This window comes from Drosophila serrata, unplaced genomic scaffold (genome assembly GCF_035046125.1).
Source record: "Drosophila serrata isolate PLE 108 unplaced genomic scaffold, ASM3504612v1 contig_276, whole genome shotgun sequence".
NCBI classification, from domain to species: Eukaryota; Metazoa; Arthropoda; class Insecta; order Diptera; family Drosophilidae; genus Drosophila; species Drosophila serrata.
The window spans coordinates 6,462,501-6,480,021 of record NW_028257174.1 but is presented as its reverse complement, the minus strand read 5'-3'; the positions used below and the strand labels follow the sequence as shown (position 1 = coordinate 6,480,021).

The 17,521-nt window shown below is 36.1% G+C and overlaps 1 protein-coding gene, 1 long non-coding RNA gene and 1 pseudogene across 3 annotated transcripts in view; 1 reads left to right on the top strand and 2 right to left on the bottom strand.

The window, feature by feature from the left end:
* Positions 1–17,521, bottom strand: part of hiw (MYC binding protein highwire) — an 87,032-nt gene that overhangs the window by 68,095 nt on the left and 1,416 nt on the right. The gene's annotated exons all lie outside the window — the stretch shown is intronic.
* Positions 7,133–9,356, bottom strand: LOC110181628 (serine/threonine-protein phosphatase PP2A 65 kDa regulatory subunit pseudogene; annotated as a pseudogene). Its single transcript, XR_015272362.1, has one exon. The product of XR_015272362.1 is annotated as a serine/threonine-protein phosphatase PP2A 65 kDa regulatory subunit pseudogene (transcript).
* LOC147643266 (uncharacterized) lies at positions 9,701–10,716 on the top strand. The gene is made up of 2 exons (XR_015272363.1): positions 9,701–9,856; positions 10,225–10,716. It is a non-coding gene; the product is annotated as an uncharacterized LOC147643266 (long non-coding RNA).

The window sequence follows — 17,521 nt, the reverse complement described above, 5'->3', positions numbered from 1 at the left end:
CTGTTTACAGTCTCCGAAAAGCGTGATAAGCGCTGTTTAAGTAGGGGGAAAAATCCATTAGATACATTGTATCTTTCCACACTTTGTTTCAACGAATTAATTTCATTAAAGAAAAAAAAAGACAGCCCATTAAAATGCAATATACAAGAGTGTAAGACTAGACTGTGAGTGTGCCGCCCGCGTCTCTGAATTTCCGAAATTATTCATTCATTAATTGACTCTCTGTGATCTCATAGATGATTTACCCAATTGGTGATATAAATAATCAAATCAGGGAAGGAAATTCCAGTTATGAACATTATTTTACAATAAAATAAATTTTAAACACCAATTTAACAAAATAATAAATAATATTGTTAAATTTTATTCCCTTTCAGGGTCTAAAACATAGTAATGTTAGGGAAAAACTGCTTGGGAGAATTGTTTATCAATTTTTCGAATCGGAATAGTATTATTCAAACCCATATTTTCCCTCTCATTTACCATTTCTCATCTCTTATTTCTATCTATTTCTTACTTTTGGGTGCATCAAACGGTATCTCTTAAAATCAAAATTACTTTCGCAAAAATTTGCCTAATAATTGAGGACTAAAAATAAAAACGATGGCATTGTCTCCATTTGTTGTTGATGCATTTCTATTTTTTTTGGCAAGCGAGCGTTCACTCAAAATTCTAATTAGCTAGTGAAAGTCATATTCGTTCGGTCTCTTTCTCTTCCGTCTCGCTCAAGCCACCGTTAGCTTGATCTTTTGTCCATTTTGCCGTTTTTTTATTTCTTATGTGAACAACGGAAGGGGAAAATATAAAGTATCAAATGCTTTGCCATTTAAAATGCAAGGGAGATCTCCGGAGATAAATGTTTGGAAGTCTGAATGAAGATTTGAATGGACAACGGTTTTGCCAAGTGGATTAAAAAAAAGAGTTACCTAATAGATGGGATCAGATAAAGCCAGATTGGCGTACTTGTGTATTGGAGAAATGGAGAATTGTTTAAACTTTAAAGTGCCATTTTTTGCCATTAAAAAATACGGTTGGAGTTATGAGAAAGCTCTTAAATAATGTTGTATAAATTGAAGGGTATTTTAATTTTAATTAGAGCTTATAACGATGTGAAGGAATCATTTCCGACCCTATAAATCATATATATTATTGATCAGCATGAACAGCCGAGTCGATCTAGCCATCGGAGGAGAAAATTAAAATTTTTAAAAATTTTCAAAATTTTTTAAGGGGTTACATCGTTAAAATTAAAAAAAAAAAATTGGCAAAAATTAAATTTTCTGAGAATTTAAATTGAGTATGCAGATTTATTAACCTAATAAAAATTAACATAGGAAAGCTTTCCGAATTAAAATTAATCCATTTTTGGCCAAGTTATGAGATTTTTAAGCTTTGATTTATCGAATAAATTGTCATATAAAAATATTTTCTTTCCTCTAGACTTGATAGGTCTTTATAATTTCTATATAAACTTTAATAATATGTATTTATCAAAAGGATTTCCACATAGCAATTGCTTTATATATTTTTATAGTCTACAAAAAAAAAAAAAGAACACACACACTATTAAGGTGATCAATGTTACCAAATTTGGACTCCATTCACATGTACTTTTGGACATGTGTTTTCAAGTATTTTGTTGTTGTTTTAGTTGCTATTATATTGTTTTTGGTTGATTTCCTGAGATAGTAAAACGGCGGATGCAACGCCATATAGAATCGGGTATCGGGGATTGAGTATGGCAACACGCCTACGATCGTACAATTCAGCTCTGTGCCTATTTAAATCCATTGGATATGGGCAACATTTTGAGTTTCCGCTTTTTAGTTTGAATTTTTTTCAAAAATAGTTCGTTACATTTTGTCCATAAACAATCAACAAACGCACACACAGACAAGCAATAGCTATTGATCAAAACAATTTGTTGCCTTCTGTTGACTTTGCTTTTGGTTTTGTTTTTTGTTTTCTACTTTTTTCTGTTTTATTTTTTTGGACATTTGTTGGATGTACATTTTTGGGATAAAAACCGATAAAAGCATTCTCTTCTCATTCAAAATGCCAACGACCAAAAACGGGCAACGCGACGACGTCAACTGGTAGCAATACAGGCGGAGATTCAAAAAATATTTGAAAAGGGGATTATTCAGAAATATTTAAGGGCTAAAAACTAACAAAAAATAAATAAATATAAGGAATATTTTTTGTTAATGGCTTTTAAATATTTTTCCTGAAGAATATAAAGTTTTAAATTTATATTTATTTGTAATCATAAAATAAAAAAAATTTCCAATAACAGATAAATTTATTTGAAATTAATTGAAAACGATGTTATTTATAAAATGAATAACATTTGGAACTTGATTCGTAAACTTTCTGCAATGAGTTTGGAAAAGAGGTTTCCCATTTTTCTTATTTATTATTTTTCCCATAAGTTTGGCCTAGTTTTTAAACCCCTTAAAATTTCCCTGAACTCCGCCCCTGTCTTGGAGACTTGGAGACAAGCTCAATGTCAATGGCTTCAATTTGGGTGCGTGTGTGTATGTGTGTGTGCTTGCTGTGGAGAGCTTGAAAATTGTGCGAACCCAAAAACACTCAAAAATGTGTGTATAAAACAAATAAATTATACGAAATTAAATTACAAAAAAAAAAGAAAATAAGAAAATGCCAAAAACGTTGACATTGTATACTGTGCACGTTGCTTTGCTGCTTTTTTTTACGTATTTTGCGAATTTATTTCGATATCATTTGTACGCACGAAAGACGCTCGACTCTCGTGTATCGCGTTTTATGATACACATTGCGAAAGTGAAAAGCCCCCTCCAAAAAAAAAACAAAAAAAAATATAAATAATATTTAACAAGAAAGGAAGCTAACTTCGGCATGCCGAAAATTGTATACCCTTGCAGATGGAACTTCAATCACTAGGAACTAACACAATATAAATTATATATATTTATGTCAAAAACAAAAATGAACACTGGGAAAGTTATAATTTTTTTCTTAAAATTTTCCGATTGTTCCTATGGCATCTATATATATGTATATATATATATATAGTCCACCGATTCGCCATGCTTCGACTTATATGCTAGTAAAATTATATAAAAGAATAACTCCATAGTTTCATTCAAATAGCTTGAATTGTGTGCCAAAACACATCTCGGACATCTGTGCTTATGATTCCCAACTGGTTCTAACATCCCCGGAACGAAGTGACTTCTACTGACCAAGTTTCAGACATGTGTTGTGTTACAAAAGTTGCAAGTCATTGTTTATTAGTGTTCAAAGTTAGTTACTGATCATACATACATACTTACTAGTCATAGATATTAAGTTAATATTATTAACTGATTATAGTGACTTACTGCTCATAGATACTTACTGGTCATAAATATTTACAGATCATAGTTACTTACTGGTGATAGATACTTATTGTTCAGAGTTACTTACTGGTCATAGATACTTACTGTTCAGAGATACTTACTGGTCATAGATACTTACTGTTCAGAGATACTTATTGGTCATAGATACTTACTGGTCATAGATACTTACTGGTCATAGATACTTACTGGTTATTGATACTTACTGATCATAGTTACTTACTGCTTATAGATACTTACTGGTCATAGATACTTACTGGTCATAAATATTTACTGATCATAGTTACTTACTGGTAGTAGATACTTATTGTTCAGAGTTACTTACTGGTCATAGATACTCACTGTACAGAGATACTTACTGGTCATAGATACTAATTGGTCATAGATACTTACTGGTCATAGATACTTACTGGCCATAGATACTTACTGATCATAGTTACTTACTGGTCATAGATACTTACTGTTCAGAGTTACTTACTGGTTATAGATACTAATTGGTCATAGATACTTACTGGTTATAGATACTTACTGGCCATAGATACTTACAGATCATAATTACTAACTGCTCATATTACATAGTATTATATAGTATTCCTATTTTCATAAACCTAAAATAAAATAAAAGATTGTATATAGAAGACTAACTGCAAAGCTTCATTGAGATACTTTCAAAACTGAGGAACTAGTTTTCGAAGAAATGGTCAGACGGACGGACATGGCTTGATCGACTCGGCTGTTGATGCTGATCAAGAATATATGTATATATTATATGGTCGGAAATGACCCCTTTACTGCGTTGCGAACTTCTTACTGAAATTATAATACCCTGCAAGAGTAGAAAAAAAGTCGAATAACAAATGCCATCAGAAAATAGCAGGCGCTCTGGAGATATTTCCAGAGATCTATTTGAAATTCTTCCGTTAACTTTCATTAAGCACAACAAGCGGCAGCTGAAGACAAAAACGAAAAAGAATTCTTTTTTTTACGGTCCGTATGTGTGTCTCCATTTCCAGGCTATGAACCGTTTCTCCTACTTCTACTTATCATCTGGAATATTGTCCGGGACAGTTGGGGGTGGTTGGTTAGGGGCAAAATTGATAATTGATAAAACCAAAGAAAGGAGTAATTAGCAAGGAAACACAAAAAAAAAGAGCTTAAAAGCTATCAATTCCTATAAAAATCTATATTAAAATCTATTAATTAAAATTGTACTTTAAGTATATATTTTACTTGTAAGTATTAAAATTATACATAGATAATGTTTAAATTTACTTTTCGAGAAGGTTTCAATCTTTTCTTTAACAGCTTGTTTTAAATAATTTCTTACTATTTTTTACCCTTGAGTGTTCTTGACTTTTATTGCAGCTTGCTTCTTCCGTTGCTGGGAAACAAGTTTTGTTATTGTTGTTGTTTTCTTTTTTTTTTTTAATCTATGCTCCAGCTTCTGCCTTTGCTTCTGTTATCTTCTTCTCCATTCCATTCTCATTCCGATTTCAAACGTAACTGTCAACAATAAACGACGCTATGTACGGGAGACCGAAGTTCCTATACCCTTTCAGTTCAAAATCTGTCCCTAACTTCAAAAAGGCATTAAATATTCGGTGTATTACTATTTAACTAGGATTATTCCTATGGGATCGTAATACTCTGTAAAGTGTTACAAACTTCTCATGCTAACTATAATATCTATTAAAGGTTAGGGTATAACAATAAGCAGCGTCGAAGAAGCTTGCCCCGTAGAATTGTGCTTGTTCTTTGCCTAATTCTTCTCGCTGTTCTACAGGTGTTTGTTTGTTGTGTTCTGTTTGGAAGACCTCTGACTTTCGAAGCGATCGCCAAACGGTTTCCAATGATCATGGCCATTATTATTATTATTATCATCATCATTACGATGCCTGTGCTTGTAGGTTTTTATGCTAAACGGTTCTCCCAGCTCAATTATTTATAATTTTTTCGTCCGCAGCGGGATTTGGTTTATATTATTGTTTGTATTTGTATTTTTTCGTTGTTATTTGTTTTTCCCCCACTTCGTATTTTGTGGCTTTACCGTTCAACTCGTTTAACTTTAGCTATTGTTGTTTTCTTTAGTGGCTCGCTATCGAAGAGGGTTTTTTTATTTATATTTTTTTCTTCTCTCACATATTGTTTTTGTTGATCCCTCGGATACGGTCTTTATATGCAAAGTAACCCCCCCAACGAATAAGTGTACCAATGATTCATTCAAAAAACTCGGAATCACTCGAATTACAGTGGAATTTCACTAACACGTTTATGAGTGACTCACAGCTTTAAATGCAAATGACAAAGTTTTAATATTTTATTGTTAGACTTGTTAAGAATTTTAAATCAATAAAAACAATAATTCGATTTATTAGAAATATTTCTAGCTAATCTGGGAAATTTAAAGATACAATTCATTTGATCACTTAAAACCTTACGCTGATCTTTAATTAATCTCTTAAAGAAATAATTTTAATCTTATAAAGATCCAACAGTGACTCACTGTCCGAAATGTATTTTTTTTAAATATCAACTTTTCACTCATATTTCTATCATTACGATCTCAATTGAGATTTTAGAACTGAGTCACAACTACTTGACTTGGCAAATAAGTTATATACATATTCCATATCGCTCTTATCAGCCAGTTAGTTAATCGCATACACATTTTTACTCACACAACTATTTCATTATAATTTATTGGCTGTTGGGAAATAGTAATGGGTAAATGGGCCTACGTGTCCGTCAGTATAATGCTATTTATGGGTTTCTGATAACCAAGTAAGGGCGCCTATGGAATTGTTTTCCAATCAAGCAGAACCAAAAACCCGCATTTAGAGAGAGTGGATAAGGGCTTAAAGATAATGGTGCAACAAGTTGCAGGGTATATATGATAATGCAAATCCCAATAACTGGAGACTAAATCATGCGGGATATGACTACACATTGTTTTATATATTTGACCAAAAAAGTAACTTCCTTTTTAGACTTATTGGTGTGAAAAGTAACCCCACCAGAGTTGGTAATCTACCAAGGTACAATCTTTAGATAACACATATCAATAGAACATATTTTACTAATGATTCTTGGTTTTTTTATGCCATTCTATGATGACTAACTTAAAGAGTTTACCATTAAATTTTTGTTTTAATTTTTGTAGCCTTGTATTAAGTTTTTAGTCACAAGTTTGTATAATACAAATTATATATTCTTGATCAGCATCTATAGCCGAATAGATCTTAGCCCTGCCAGCTTATCGGTAAGTATAAAACTATAGTTCTCAGAGTCTTCAAGACCTAGAGTAAGCAAATTTGTTGACAACATTTATAAAGTTTGTTTTCAAAATTTCTTATGCCCTTAGAAACCATAAAACAATGTAACTTAGACATAATACTTCATTTTTGGTTTAAGTAGAATATTTTAGTAGAGATTCTGTGAGTTTAAATCGGTTAATAGACTTGAGAGTTATAAGACAATTAAGTCTCTGAGTATGTGGAACTTCTGCAACATTTACATTTGTGTTTGCAGCATTAATGCGTGTTGCTCAACATGTTCCTAGCCACAATTTCTTTTAATTTTTGTGTTGCGCAACATGTTTAGAGCTAATTCTACTTCATTTGTCAACATTTTCTTTTGATTTTCGCGCTGTTAATTTTATTTCTTTCATAAATTTCATAAAGTTGATAATTAGCCAAGTTTATGAAACCTTTTACTTTTTTAATTTTGTTTCTTTTGGATGAAAATGAAACTAATTTTGTGTATGTGTGTTGTTTATTAATATATGATATAAGTATATGAAAGTTTAGCTGTGTAAATAATATAGTTGTAATACATATATAGGTGACAATTGCAGTATGTATAGTTGGAGTAGGTACAATTGTAGCATATATAATTACAACATGTATAGTTATATTAAACTATGTATAGCTTGTGGTATGTACAATAGTATTTATAGTTGCTCCCGGCTTCTGAAGGACAATGACGAGTCCCATCCTCTAGCATCCTTCAGTTTAATGGACCTTCATCGTGGAATCCGCTCCAATTTTCCATTCTTCAGTCAAGTGTTTAGTGTTCTAAAGTAATACAAAAAACTTGCAAGAAGCTTAAGATTACACTCCTCCTATAGCGAGAATGGCCTCTGCAGCAAAATACTTGACATCCGAATCCTTGTCCCCCTTCAGTTTGTCAAGAGTGGGCTTCACCTTGTCAACGATGACACAGGCATCCAAGATGGGTGCAATCTTCTGCAGAGTTTTGGCCACATTAAAACGAACATTGGCCACGGGATCATCAGCAAGTTGAAGAACAGTTGGTAGCATTAGATTCGTGGTAATATCCATACCGCAAACCTCAGCTAAAGCCTTCACGCAGAACAGGCAGGTCATTCGATAGAAATAGCTCCCATTGCCGGCCATAGTCAGGATCTTGGGAATGATGGATTGCACAGCCCAGGGAGCTCCAAATATATCCACTATCTTCTTCATATTCCAAACACCAGCCTCACGTATGGCATACACACAATCATTAAGCCATCCCATGGAGATATCGCGCAGATTCTGGTCAAAGAACACCTGACCCCTCTCCCTGGCCAAAGCGGGCATGTACCTGATGACGCTCAGTCTCACCCTCCAAGTGGTGTCCCTGGCGAGCACAATAAGGGCGGGCAGCATCGACTCCGACATCTGTTGGATCCCAATGACATCGGTGGTGCAATCCAAATTGGCGAGAATATTCATCCGCACCGATGGACACTCGTCCTTGACCAGAGTGAGTATCAATGGCAGCAATTGCTCCCGGGTATGATAAGCGCCCAGGATGGGACTCAGGCACATGATGACTGTGGCCAGTGTCGACTTGATATGGGGATTCTCATCCAACACAAGATCACGTATATAGGGCAAAAATGACTCCAGTATGATCTGCTCCTGATCGTCCTTGTGCAGCTGGGCACAGAAGCTCTGCAAGGTGCTGGTCGCCGCAGCGCGTACCTCAACCTCCGAGTCCTTGAGGAGGGACTGAAACGCGGGCACCAGATGCTTTCTCGTCATCGCCGGTCCCATGGCCTTCTCCATGTCCGCCATGTGCTGAGCCATAGTATAACGTACACGCCACGACACACCACAAGTGAACTGTCTTACTGTGGGAAAAATGAGGACCTCGAGTTCGTTTTGTGACAATAGACGGGCAATGCTGACGGCAGCCTCCACGATCAGAAGGCAAACAGAGTCTTGATTATCATGGGCCAGCAGCACAAAGTTTTGGACTATATCCGTCCTGAGGTATTCCACCTCCACGACCTTGGCGAACTCAGCCAGCTGACTGGCCGCCGCTCGTCGCACCATCGGTAGCGGGTCCTGGCAAAGCTTCCGGAATTCGGTGCGCAGCTCTGCCCTTATCAAGGGCTTAGTGGTCCGACTGTAGCAGATCGCAAATAGGCTACAGGCCAAGCTCCGCGAAGTGGACCAGTCACCCGTGGCGAGACGCAAAAGCATCGGCACCACATGAAACTCCAGATCCTGGACACTGTGCTCAGCGACCACACTGCGCAGCGATTCAATGGCCTGGCCACGCACCACCGTCTCCTGGGCGGTGGCCAGATACTCCAGTGGCGGTAGCAAGTGCATGGCAAAGGTGGGTCCACCCACAAGGCTGGTAAAATGACCCAGTTCTTCGGCCAGAGACATCATCACCACCTCCGAATCGTGGAACCTCATGGCGATGAAGGGTAATAGCTCGGAACGAGTACGCTCCGTGCCCAAGGCCAGGGCCGTTTCGGAGAGCTTCTTGACGGAGTTGAGGCGTCGATGCACATCCTTGTGCTTGAACTCTGCCATGAACATGACCATGGGATTTGGGGAATCGTTCTTTCCAGGTTTATCGCTCTCTGACATCTTGGGTTCTTTTTTTTTCCTTTTTTTTTTGCTGCACTGAAAGTCGGAATTTCTATTTTGCGTTGATTTCACCTCGATTGCTCGACAAAATATTTTCAGAAAGAATTTTAAATGATTACTAGATTAACTATTTATTTTAATTTGAGAGCAACACATTTTTGCAAACACTAGTAAATAGAAAATAGTACTTACTTGGATGAACATTTTCACTTTTTCTAGTATTCTTTTCAGAAAAATCAAATTATTTATATTGCTTGCTTTTTCACTTTACAATCACAAAACTTATACGAAGAAAACAAAACTATTAGTAAATTAGTACCTTAAAGTATAATCAAATCGAATTCTTAAGCGGGTTCACTTAGGTGAACATGTACTAATTTTTTTGTACGTATTTTATTGTTCACTTGTTCACTTTTTCATTGTCAAGTTACTCATTTACTTATTGTTCATATACAAACAAAGCAAAACGGAGCAAAGTGAATAAAAATGAGTGAAGTAAAGAAGTTAAAAATTAAAAGTTCAGTTTAATAAACAACTCTTTTCGTTCATTTACTCACAATAGCAGAGGGATTACTCAACGAATTAGTAAGATTGCTATTTATACTCATTATTCAATTTTATCAAACTTGTTCAGTTGTTATTCTACCCATGTAACTGTGTAAATGTAATCTCCAGTTAAATGCAAATATGTATTATAATCTTTAACCAATCCAAAACGTTTGTACATATATCATTTATTATTATATGCAACCACAACCGGTTTTAGAAAAGTTCTCTCAAGTTCATTAACAGATTGCATTGAGATTTGCAATTTAAAACCTCAAATATGCCTCAAGTACTTGAAACTTATAATAATATTACTGCAAATTGTACTTTATGGAATGAGTGATTATAACTTCCAGATAAACTTCCTTATTTCCGAGATATAAAGCTATTAAAATTTTATTTCGCAGTTAACTTGGGGTACTTAAGCTGTATTTAAATGTTGGCCAAATGAATTTCTTGCATGTCACACCCTCTAGGAAAAGGACCGGGTTTTTGGCTATAACTATCTACTTGGCACGATCTGATGGAGACCCCTAAGTACCCCCAAGGAAGGGCATTATGTAGAGTGCCGCCCGGATTTGGGGCCTCACGCAATGCTTTCCGCTTTGCGCCCGGCTCAATCCGGATTCCGGCGGAATACCAAAATAAGGCGGACAAGTATCTCTGGCGGGGATCAGGGCGTGGCCACACGTGTGCAAAGTGTACACACCCACATGTGTAAAAAAAGAAAAAAACTAGGAGCATAAAAAGTAGCCAAGCTCACGTGTGCGCTTTTCAATTTGTGTAATTAGAGGCAGAGTCAGGGGCATCTTTACTTGAATTTTTTATTGTGCAAAATGTTATACCTCTTTTTGAGGGAATATATTTTAAATATGCAAATATATATATCTTAAAAGGTGGTTATATTTGCTTTCTTCTCAACTTTTTCATAAAATACATATTTACGTGGAGTTTTCGCATATTTATAGTTTTATTAAAGACGGATGCCTTAGATCACACTGTCATAACTCTGTGACCATAAAACATAATAATGTGAAATGTTGCAAATCCATGTATCATACAATTTCAAAGGATCATGTCAAGTTTGGAGCCGGTAAAGTCCCTAATGTACCCCTGGGAAGGCCATAAAGGATATGTTAGAGTGTTCCGAAAGTCGGTTCCTGCAGCAAATGCTTGTTTTTTTTTTGTGTTTAATTGTCGCTGCACACCATACACACACAATAGTAGAACGCCCAGCTGATGGCAATAGACCGCAACGGGCCAACCCTGCGAAAAGCAGAAGACAACAGAATAACTTAGCACTACTTCGTCGTGGAATGGAATTGGGAACGGGAATGGGACTGTGAACGGGATTTGGAATGGGCATGGAAGTGGTAATGGAAGTGGGAAGTGGGTGTGCTTCTATGTGGGCCTACATACATTCATAAATACATTGCACACAAACACACACAGACACCGAATTGTACACACGAAACCAGCATATAATACATAACATATATAGAAATTTTCATTAAAAACCACTTTTAGGTTTTAGTTTCTGCAACCCACATTGTGGACAACCGGCGATGTTTTCGATTTCGCTAAAACAAAAACAGTGGGGGTTGTCTTATGGAATATAATATTAAATTAATTAAATTAAATGACATATTTAAAATGTCAGTTCACACTGTCTGTAAAATGTTTTAGAATTCAGATGTTGTTGTTTCAAAATTTTCATTTCATTTCATATTAAATAAATAATCGACATTTTTTTAAGGAAGAAAATAGAAAATAATTATTTGAAATTAAAAGGGCAAACTGGCTGTAAAATTGTTCAGAATTTAAATGTTATACTGAAAATAAAACTAATAATTCTTAAGAGTAAAGCTTCATTCTGTAAAAACTTTAATATATCTTTATGGAACAAATTCGAAATAATGCTACTAATACTAAATACTACTAGACAATATCCACTGTAAATTCAATCATTGTATAGTGCTTATATATTCCACTATAAACTGTCTCTTTCTGCCCCAGTTACTTCACCATGCAAATATGTTGCTTTAACCTTAAATGCAAGACGCTGACAGCGACTGCGACTGAGCCTCTCAGACTTAGCCAACAGAGGCTGCTTTTTAGCCCTGTTTTTTGGAACAAGCCAAAAGTTATATTGTAACAAAATGAGCTTAATTTATGCGCATTTCATTATGAGCTGCTTCTTTGCAAAAAAATATGGTTCATGAAATAAACAGAAATTTATTTTTAGAGGATTACAGAATCCAGAAGAATTGTTATTAGCTAATATTAATATTAGAATATATAAATGTAAAACAAAATCAACTTGATGCAAGTAAATAAACTAACTAAGCTTAAAAATTTGAATTCTTGGAATCGATATTTTTTTTTACCCAAATCAAAATTTAAAAATCTCATAACTTAGCCAAAAATGCATTAATATTGATTCGGAAAGCGTTCCTATGTTAGTTTTTATTAGCTTAATAAATCTGCATACTCAATTCAAAATCTAAAAAAATAAAATTTTTTTGCCAATTTTTGAACATTTTAACGATGTAACCCCTTAAAAAATATTGAAAAAAATTTTAAAAAAAATGTTCCCCCCTGAGATGGCTAGATCGACTCGGCTATTCATGCTGATCAAGAATATATATGATTTATAGGGTCGGAAATGACTCCTTCACATAGTTTTAAGCTTTTGACTTAAATTAAAATACCCTGCAAGGGTATAATAATATGTATCTTTAGGGTTCAAAGATTTAATGCAAAATTCTAATTTTGAATCCTTTCTTTTGTTTTAACCAGTTTCTCTCAAGATATATTTTCTACAGATGAATCTTTCTTGCTTTGAAGACTTTGCTAGCTACTGCCTCCGCGTCAGCAGATCTCTCACCCACGTGAGGCGTGCGGTTTTTGCTTCTTTTTATTTTTTTTGCCCACATTTCTTTCATTGCCAGCCAGCTTAACTTGGCGCTAATCAGATGCGATAGCAACAACAGCAACAGCACGAACACAGCTGCAACTGGATGGATGGATGGATGGATACAGCAAAAAATAAAGTCTCGCCAAAAGCTGACGCCGCAATAAACAAGTCAAGAAAGCAACCGAAGAAACTAAAGCGACGAGCGGAGACAGGCAGAGACAGCCAGAGGTGGTGCGAGAGGGAGAGCAAGAGTGTCTGCTCTTGTCCGTCTCACTCACTCGGCTAAATGTTGGGTACAGTTGTGCCCAAGATGAGAGTATGAGCAAGAAAATGTTTGATGACGAAAGGTGTTTATGTCCTTATACCACTAATAATAAAATAGTTGATAAAAGAATCTTCAATAAATTAGCTAAAACCCATAAGAATCTAAAGTAAAACTCTATATACCAAGCAACAAAAACAAACAATAATAAAGAACTCTTGAGACATCTTAGCAACTTTCAACATCTTTTCAATAAAGATGAAATTTTGAAATTAGGAAAAATCTTAAATTTTTGTATTACTAAATCAAAGGTTAATGCTATTATTGCGAACACATCTGTACTTACAACAAGCACAATTGCTTTGCACCTTTCAGTCTGGGAAGCTGCGCCCGCCTCCCTGCTCTCCATCCTGCAATCACACCCAATGGCGTTTCTCCGTCTGTCTGACCAAACTGAATGACTCAATGAAAACTTTTTTTCATTATTTGTATTATTATTATTTTTGTTGTTGTTTTTTTGCCCTGCACAGTTCAACTAGTTTATTGAGCAATTGCCCCAAGGCAGAGGACTATAAATATATGCTCATATACATAAATATATAACTGTGGAACGTGAATAAATCGAATTTTCATTTCATTTTCTTCAAGTCTAGAAAGTTATAGGATAACTTAATACACCTATATTTTCCCAGCTATAAATTTAAGACAATAATTGATCTTGAGTTTAAACATTAAATATTATTATTAAAGAGACTTAGATAATTTAATTTTAACTCTAGTAACAAAAGTTCTGACTGTATTGAAAAAGTTCAACCAATTTAACCTGGATCACTTGCATTTTTAAATTTATTAAACTTTATTTGTTGTTAAAGGGAACTGTTGCTCGATCACCCAAAGCAACCGAGTGAAATTTTTTGCAAAAATCATGCCGAAATCGAAATAATAATAAATTAAAAATCAAAATGAAATGCAGTAAATTATTATTTCTTTCACTTTCCCGAAGCTTCTTCTGCAACTCCCACGCGCACGACAGGTGCAACAATGTTGGCAATGCAATGCTTCGGGCAATTAACGAAGCAATTAGCCATGTTGTGCAGGAATTCGGCGATTTAACATTAATGCATTAACATAAATATTCGTTGCGGGCATTTATATCATGGATGGCGAAAGCGAGCACAATTAAACCTGTATGTACCTATGTATGTTTGTACTTAGCAGACTTGTTATACCCAAAACTCTTAGGATAATCATCATCGACCCTATGAAGTCCACATCTTCTTGATTAACTTCAGGGAATTGGCTAAATTGACTCGACTGTTGAGTTCAACTTCTGCAACATCTACATTTGTGCTTGCAACATCAATGGCTGCTGCAAAACATGTTTACAGCAACATTTGGCTTTATTTGGCTGTTGCGCAACATGTTCAAGGCAACATTACCCTTTGTCAACATTTTCTTCTGATTTTCATCCTGTTTAATTTAATTTTTTTATAAATTTGAAAAAGTTGATAATCAGTCAAGTTCATAAACCCTGTTTATTCTCAACTTTAGCTATCCCAAATGTTTTTATATTTCTTTTGACTTATAAAAACTTTTTCATTAGCTTTCACTCTAGGTTCTTGACTGAGATTTCTTCATATTTATTTTAACCAAAAGTCCATGGTCTTGGCCTTGGCTTTGGCTATGGACTTGGCTTTGAGTTGGGGTTTTTGGGCTTTCGGGTGCCTGTGGTGTCTACCCCAAAACGCCAACGCACGATCTTCAATTCAATTCAAAATCCAAAAATCCAAGCAGAAAACTCACTTTTTCGCTGCCTCTTGGCACGCAAACTAATTAAGACGGCAATTAATGATTATATCTGTCTATCTCTCTCTCTTGCTGCCATGGCCAATTGTGCGATGCGAAGCCGAAATGGCCAAAAGCGCGCCGGAGTGAAAATGTGTTTGCAACGTCGCGTTGACCAAAAGTGGTTAAATGCAATGCCAGCTGGTAAAAAAAGTAAATAAATAAAAATAAAATATGGAAGGTGGGGAGAAAAGGGGGGTGGTGGGGGTAACCCTGGCAGTGCGTGCATGTTAATGGGGAACGCACGCACACACTTACATACATACATATATGTACGCACGCAGCGTGAAAAATAATGGAAATGGAAGAAAACAAATTAATTGCGAAAAATGTACGAAAATTTTCACATTCAATGACCTTGACAATGGCTTTGGCCCAAGTCGCTTAACAAGTTGGATTTGTTTCTCGTTGTGGAGAGTTGCCCGTGTGCGTGTGTCTGTGAGGGTAGAAAACGTGACGAGTTACGTACTTTTGGAGAAAGGTCGTTGATCATGGCTAAAAGTTGCTTTTTTTGTTGTTGTTTAATAGCGGTTTCAAAGTCAACATCAACTTAACGCGCTGCTGTTTTTGGCCATTTAAGTATTTCTAGTTTCGGTTAGCCCCTCTTCTCCTTCACACCGATCGATCTCTCACCTGCCTCGACATAACCTCAGCATTGCAAGGTTAACACCAAAGCTATTGGCCCCCCCACTTCTCCCCCCGGGAAATTTCTTCCATCTTTTTTTTCATTGCCTTGCCAAAATAAAGTACATAAAAAAAATGCAAACAAAAAACAGTTGATCAGCGTGAACTTGAGGAAAGCCAACAAAGCTGAAAAGAGAATGAGATTTTGGCCAAAAATTAGAGTTCAAGGAGAATCAGTATTAAGCCGACTTTCTACGTCTTTTCTTATAGTGTTTTAGCCAGAAGAATCTTCTTCGTTCTCCATCTGTTATCATTTTTTTTTCAGTCCAACGTTACCGTCTTTATGTGTGCCACAAGATGAAGACACGTCTTCTGGCCTGGCCATTAAAGCTGGCTCTGAGCCAGCCAGATTAACGTAAAATACCATATAGAAACACATAATAAATGCAGTCGAGAAGAAATGGTTAGAGGAGAACTAGTTGATGGCCCCGACTAATGCTAAGTAGCCATATTCGGAGCAATTCGATGCCAATTTCCTTCCAACAGGTGCAATTGCTCCATTCTCGGCCCGTATTCCACATAGCATTTCACCGTTACAACAACAGCTACGAAGATAAGATTGTGTCTCTTTCTCACTTATCTATATTAACTCAACGATTCTACGAAGAATAGCCAGAAAAGAGAACAAGAAGAAGAGGCAAGAATTGATTGAGGAATGTGGAATTTTGCGATGACGTCGGCGAATATTTTCGACACCCAGAACTTTGGCTTGTGGAAATTTTTCCTACAAAGCTTAGACTCACATTTCTTTTATATGTTTATTATTTATACTTTTTAAATTCAAATTTCATTTTTTGCCTGGAAGGCTTCCATGCAATCGTTTGTTTTTTTCGGAATATTTGCAATTTTGCAGTCTCTTCTCTTTGATTTCAATTTCTTCCAAAGAAGAGACAGCAAGACCAAATGCGGCAAGGCAAAAAAGTAAAGTAGAGACAGGGCGGGGCAGGGGCTGTGGCTGTGGCTGGGCGCGACGTCACCGCCGTTGGAGCCACTCCTTTGACCAGTTGCCCAAACATTGACTTCACATTGTGTCTGTGTATGCGTCTGTTGTTTTCTTTTTATGCTGCTGCTGCTGCTCTCTATCCCTGTCTCTTGCTCACTCGCCTTGCGTGCTTATCGTCGTATGTTGCCGTTTCCTTTTATGCGTCATTTTGGCTCGAAATAGGCAATTATTTAAACAATGATTAGTCAACGAAAAGCGCAAATAAATAAGTCTACATACTGTTACTTATTTTTATAGACATGTATGAGCGGTATTGAACCAAGCAACACAAACAAACACTCACACGCATCGGCTTTCCCTCTTTCACTTTTTTGCACAGACGAGTGCGAGTGAAACGGCAAGACCGGCACAAACACCCGGTGACTTACTGTGAAAATCAGCCGAATTCTGGCTAAAAATATCAATTGCTAGCAATGCATTCAGCATTACAATAGCAATAGCAATAGCAATAGCGAATAACTGCTATATTGTGTATTGTTTATGCCGCGACTCCGGCTCAAGAATCCGCGAGAGGAGAGCTCGGCTTATCATATACATAAATACATGCAATATGTATGTATGTATGAGGCAACAGCCACTGAGTCACAGCCAAAAGCCGCAAGCCAGAGCAAGAGAGCAGCTTAGTCTGCATGGGCGTGCGAGGCTGCATGTGTATGTGTGTTGTGGCGTGTGCGTGTGGAGCGTCTCTCTCTGCATCTCTGTTGCGCAAACGCGCTGTAGCATCACCTACTCCAGCTCTCGTCTGGCAGCTGTTTCGCCGCTGGCGCCGTTATTGTTCAAAACCGGCTTGCGGCTTCATTGAGTAGACCTGAGTGACTATGGAAATACCCTATCGAATTGTTATTTATTATTTCAGAGAACAGATTTTGATCTTGAATTCTCTTTACAGCTAGATTAAAAAAACATATAACATAGCAATTATTAAAAAACCTATGCATATTTAGCTAAACGAGCTAATTAAAAATGCAGATTATAAAATATCTGGCTTAATAT